The sequence below is a fragment of the Myotis davidii genome, unplaced genomic scaffold (genome assembly GCF_000327345.1).
Source record: "Myotis davidii unplaced genomic scaffold, ASM32734v1 scaffold464, whole genome shotgun sequence".
NCBI classification, from domain to species: Eukaryota; Metazoa; Chordata; class Mammalia; order Chiroptera; family Vespertilionidae; genus Myotis; species Myotis davidii.
The window spans coordinates 661,230-667,052 of record NW_006295287.1 but is presented as its reverse complement, the minus strand read 5'-3'; the positions used below and the strand labels follow the sequence as shown (position 1 = coordinate 667,052).

Below are 5,823 nucleotides of genomic sequence, written 5' to 3'. Positions count from 1 at the left end.
CCGACTGGACTCTGGCCTGGAGCAGAGGGGTGACTCGGGTGGGATGAGGGAGCCACGGCGCCTCTGAGCCATGGCGGGCTTCCCGGTGGGGGTGGCAGCCTGAGGTCCCTGAGAAGTGGGTCCCGAGGGGAGGGGTGTCCAGGGGGTTCCTGCTAACCTCCCGGAGGAGGGGGACAGGGAGGAGTGGGGCAGACCCTAAGAGGGAACAGGAAACTGGTTCCTACCGCCCGGCCCCAGCCTTCCCATCTGCACCTCCGTTCCCCAGTTGGCGGCAGGAACTGGTGGCCGGAGGGGGTTAGGGGGAGCAGGTGGCCTGGGTGGGGGAGTGACAGAGGGGATGGGTGCTCAGGGAATAGGTCCGCAGGGAAGGAGGGGCGGCCTGGAGGTCAGGCAGTGGGGTGCTGGGGGCAGGACAGGTGGGAGCCTGGCGGCAAGGGATGGACCCTCCGTTTGCTCAGGAGGCCCCTGCCCGCCCCTCCCCGAGGTGGGCACGCCCCCCCTCGTCCCCCCAGAAGGGACTGGAGATCAGGGAGGGGACCACTGAGTCTCCGGTCGCCAAATCCCGCGTTCGAGTCCGTTCCCAGCGCCCTGCCCTGTGGGTGCAGGAGCTCCAGCTGCGCCTCCGGCACCCCGCCCCCCCTCACCTGGTTCTGGGGCCGGAGCTGGGAGTGGATGACAGGTGTCTTGAGGGTCGTTCAGCCGGCTCACTCCCCTTGGGGTCAACTCTCCCCTCAGAACCCTCCTTCTTGCCGGCCGCGGACAAACTCCGCCCAGATCCACCTGGCCTCCCCCGAGCTGAAGGGAGGCGGGGTGACTGGGCTGTGGCAGCCAGGTGAGCCCGGCCTCCCTCCCCGCCTTGCCCGCTGAGACGCAGGCCTGGAGGGCAGCCTGGAGGAGGGGGCGGAGTCCACTGGGCCAGGTTCTCCCTGAGCCTCAGCCCTCTCAGGGTCCTGTCTTTCTAATATTTTGGCAAACAACTGTTAGCACTTAGCTGGTCCAGCAACCTCATTCCGACTTCGCAGCCACTCTGGGGGGCAGACACCCTCCGTAGCTCTGTGGTGCAGAGGTGGGAACCGAGGCACAGAGAGGGGAAGGAACTTGCCCCCCGGTCACACAGCTAGGAAGTCACAGGAGCGGGAATTTGAAACCAGGCAGGCCTGAATCGTGGGAAAAAACACCTGGCAGACAGCAACGTGTCTCGGTTTCCCTTATTCCGACAAAGATCCTCGTAGGAAAGCACCATTTTGCACCCCCGAATGGTACATCAGGGGTCTGGGCAATGCGTGTCTACTGCCGCCCAAATCAGGTGCCGGATTTTACTGGGGGGCGGGGGGGGGGCATGCGGTGGGCCCCGCCAGAGCCCCAGCAATCTTTGCCTCTTTTGATTAATTGATTTGAGAGAGAGAAAGGAGAAGAGACAGGAGTATTAGTTTATTGTCCCACGTATTCATGCATCCATTGCTTGATTCTTATATGTGTCCTGACCGGGACTGAACCTGCAACCCTGGCGTATCCGGGCGACGCTCTAACTAACTGAGCTACACGGCCAGGGCGCCCCTAACAATCTTTTTTTAAAAATTTAATTTAATTTGTCGGTTAATTCTCACCCGAGGGCATTTTCCCATTGATTTTTAGAGAGAGTGCAAGGGCGGGGGGAGGCAGAGACACACCGACTGGCTTGCCTCCCACCCGTGGATCGTGGATCGGGGATCGAGCCCGCAACCGAGGGACATGCCCTTGACCACAATCGAACCCGGGACCCTTCAGTCCACGGGCTGACGCTCTATCCACTGAGCCAGACCGACTAGGGCCGCCCCTAACAATCTTAACCTAAGCAGCTCCTCTGGCCCCTGGTCCAGGCAACAGGAGTCCCCCTGCGTCATCCACCAACCTCGCCCCGCCCCCCTGCCCCCCCCAAAAGATCCCGAATCCCATGGAGCCTCTCCTGTCCTGGCAGTTTTCAGAAAACAGGAGGATAAAGTTGCCGGTGAACCGACACCGTGAGGACGCCATCGGCCAAGTCCAGAATGTGGGACAGTCTCGCCGGACAAGTGACCCGTTTCTCCGAGCTTCTGATGACACGGGGGAGAGCCGGGAGCCTTACACCATGCCAGGCGGGTTCTGCGCTCAGAGCTGGATAAGCAGGTTTCCCCCGTGAGGACGCCTGACAGGTGCCCTGGCTGGTGTGGCCCAGTGGGTTAGAGCATCGTCCCCATGTGCCACGGCTGCGGGTTCAATCCCTGGTCAGGCACACACAAGAATCAACCAATGCGCCGAAACCGGTTTGGCTCAGTGGATAGAGCGTCGGCCTGCGACTGAAGGGTCCCAGGTTCGGTTCCGGTCAAGGGCATGTGCCTGGGTTGCGGGCACATCTCCAGTAGGAGATGTGCAGGAGGCAGCTGATCGATGTCTCTCTCTCATCGATGTTTCTAGCTCTCTGTCTCTCTCCCTTCCTCTCTGTAAAAAATCAATAAAATATATTTAAAAAAAAAGAATCAACCAATGAATGCCTCTCTCTCTCTCTCTCTCTCTTATCAATAAATAATAACACTTAAAGAAAGAACATTTCACACATATTCAAAAGTCATGGGGATGCAGGACAACTTTGCATTATGTAACTTTGGGTCCTGGCCCTCTGTGGCTAACCACTGTGACACCTAAAACCGCCCCCACAGCCCTAACCGGTTTGGCTCAGTGGATACAGCGTCAGCCTGCGGACTTAGGGATCCCAGGTTCGATTCAGGTCAAGGGCATGTGCCTTGGTTGCAGGCACATCCCCAGTGGGGGGTGTGCTGGAGGCAGCTGATTGATGTTTCTCTCTCATCGATGTTTCTAACTCTCTATCCCTCTCCCTTCCTCTCTGTAAAAAATCAACAAAATATATATTAAAAAAATAAAATAAAAAATGCCCCCACAGATTCCCCAGATGCCCCTGGGGACCGCGCTCCCAGATGGAGGACTGTGCTCCTCACCTCTGCTCTCCGGTGTTGGGATCCGGGGGGGCAGGGGGCAAACTCTACACAGCCAGTTGTTGTCTGGAGAAAAAATCCCTGGTTGGTGGCATCTGTCAATTTCCGTGGTGTAACTACTCCCACGGTGGTCAATTTCAAGCAAACAACATGACATCACTGAAGGCAGCATTTGCTTCTAGAGCAGCAGTTCTCAACCTGTGGGCCGCGACCCCTTAGCGGTCGAACGACCCTTTCACAGGGGTCGCCTAAGACCATCCTGCATATCAGATATTGACATGACGATTCATCACAGTAGCAACATTACAGTTATGAAGTTGCAACGAAAATAATTTTATGGTTGAATCACAACATGAGGAACTGTATTTAAAGGGCCAGAAGGTTGAGAACCACTGCTCTAGAAGATCCCTCCACCCAGGTCTAAATAAGAGAGAAAGAGAGAGAGAGAGAGAGAAGTAAACTGTAGTAAAACACGCAGGGCGCAATGAATTTGTATATTTTTTACATATATTTTTATTGATTTCAGAGAGGAAGGGAGAGGGAGAGAAACATCAATGATGAGAAAGAATCATTGATCGTCTGCCTCCTGCACGCCCCCTACTAGGGATCGAGCCCATAACCCAGGCATGTGCCCTTGACTGGAATTGAACCTGGGGCCCTTCAATAGGCAGGTCGACGCTCTATCCACTGAGCAAAACGGGCCAGGGCGTGAATTTGTTTTTGATATAATGTATTCAGCGTAAAGTGATGTACAGTGGGGCCTTGACTCACGAGTGTCCCGACTAACGAGTTTTTTGAGATACCACCTGTCTCTCGGCCGATTTTTTGCATTGAGTTGATAGAGTAATTTGAGTTAACAAGCTCCTTAACGAGCTCGGTCTCGGAACGAATTAAACTCGTAAGTCAAAGCCCCACTGTAGTTTAATTCTACAGAATGGCTGTGCTTAATAACCAGCCAACACACCGGAGCTTGCGCCTGCCTTTATCTGCGGTGCTTCTGATGGGAGGGGTCAGGGGTGTCCCTCCTCTAGGCCCCTGGAGACAGGCCAGGTCAAGCAGGGGCCTGGGGGGTGGGGCTTGACCCCTCTGTCACTCTCTCTTTTTCTCCCTTTTTGTTGAATTCATTGGGGTGACACTGGTTAACATGCGGCACATCATCTCTACACTGTACTGCGTGCTCACCACCCCAAGTCTAGTCTCCGTCCATCACCATTTGTCCCTCCTTTCCTCTCCCTTCACTATGGTCCCCAGACTACAGACTCGGTGAGCGGTTCTTTCTGTTCGATCCGTTAGGTAACTGTTTAACTGAGCACCTACTTTGTCCCGGACGCCCCCTGGGAGCAGGGCTATGGGAACCTCTGACTTCTCCGCAGTACACGACCAGAGTTTGTGAAATCAACGTGTGCGATTAATATTGTCACCAGTGCCCTAACCGGCTTGGCTCAGTGGCTAGCGCATCAGCCTGAGGACTGAATGGTCCAGGGTTTGATTCTGGTCAAGGGCATATGCCTGGGTTGCTGGCTCGATTCCCAGTGGGGGGCATGCAGGAGGCAGCCAATCAACGATTCTCTCATCATTGATGTTTCTCTCTCTCTCTCCCCCTCTCCCTTTCTCTCTGAAAATCAATAAAAATATTTCTTTTCTTTTTTTTTAATTTCACATCTTACCCAAGAGGTGATTTTTAATTTTATTTTATTGATTTTTTTACAGAGAGGAAGGGAGATAGTTAGAAACATCGATGAGAGAGAAATATCAATCAGCTGCCTCCTGCACACTCCCCACTGGGGATGTGCCTGCAACCAAGGTACATGCCCTTGACCGAAATTGAACCCAGGACCCCTCAGTCCAAAGGCCGACGCTCTATCCACTGAACCAAACCGGTTAGGACTATTTTATTGATTTTTTACAGAGAGAAAGGGAGAGGGATAGAGAGTTAGAAACATCGATGAGAGAGAAACATCGATCAGCTGCCTTCTGCACACCCCGCGCTGGGATTGTGCCCGCAACCCAGGTACATGCCCTTGACCGGAATCGAACCTGGGACCCTTCAGTCCACAGGCTGACACTCCATCCACTGAGCCAAACCGGTTAGGACATAACTTTGCCAAAGCCTGTTTGACAGTCAGCGACCAAAGGGGATGAAGGGCTGACACGTGCGATGACCAGGGGGGGCCCTGAAAACGCTGTGTGAAGGGAGGGAGGCCAGACCGAGGCCTGTGTGACACACACTGTGTGGTCACTCACAGGACCCGCCCAGGACAGGCAAGTCTCTAGAGAAGGAAAACATCTCAGGGGTTGGCGAGGGCGGAAGGGGGAGTGACTGCTAATGGACACAGGGTTTCTTTTGGAGGCGATGGAAATCCGATAGCGGTGAGGATTGCATAACATGGTGAATGTCCTGAAAACCGCTTACAAAGAGCGCCTGGGTGAGCGCTCCATCAGCCTGAGACACGCCTGTCACACACAGGTCGGAGCCCCGCTTCCCCCGCTGCTGCTGCCCTCCGATCACCCCGCGAGAGGTCTCTCACCCCGAAGCCTGGCCTGCCCGGCCCGACCTCCTGCTCCCCCCACACCATCCCAGGCTTCCGCGTTTTGCTTTGACGTCCGCTCTGCTCTCTTCAGACACCAAAGCTCATGGTCACTGAGAGAAGGTGATAGGGAGACAGATTTTTTTTTAAAATAAATTTTTAAAATATTTTTTATTGATTTTTTACAGAGAGGAAGGGAGAGGGATAGAGAGTTAGAAACATCCATGAGAGAGAAACATCCATCAGCTGCCTCCTGCACACCCCCCACTGGGGATGTGCCTGCAACCAAGGTACATGCCCTTGACCGGAATCGAACCTGGGACCCT

General features: G+C 54.6%; 1 protein-coding gene across 1 annotated transcript in view; it reads right to left on the bottom strand.

The window, feature by feature from the left end:
- Nucleotides 1-759, bottom strand: part of FUT2 (fucosyltransferase 2) — a 14,146-nt gene extending 13,387 nt beyond the window's left edge. The window contains exon 1 of the mRNA XM_015567976.1: nt 645-759. The gene's annotated coding sequence lies outside the window, so the exon portion shown is untranslated. The remainder of the gene's footprint in view (nt 1-644) is intronic.
- Nucleotides 760-5,823: the final 5,064 nt, after the last annotated feature.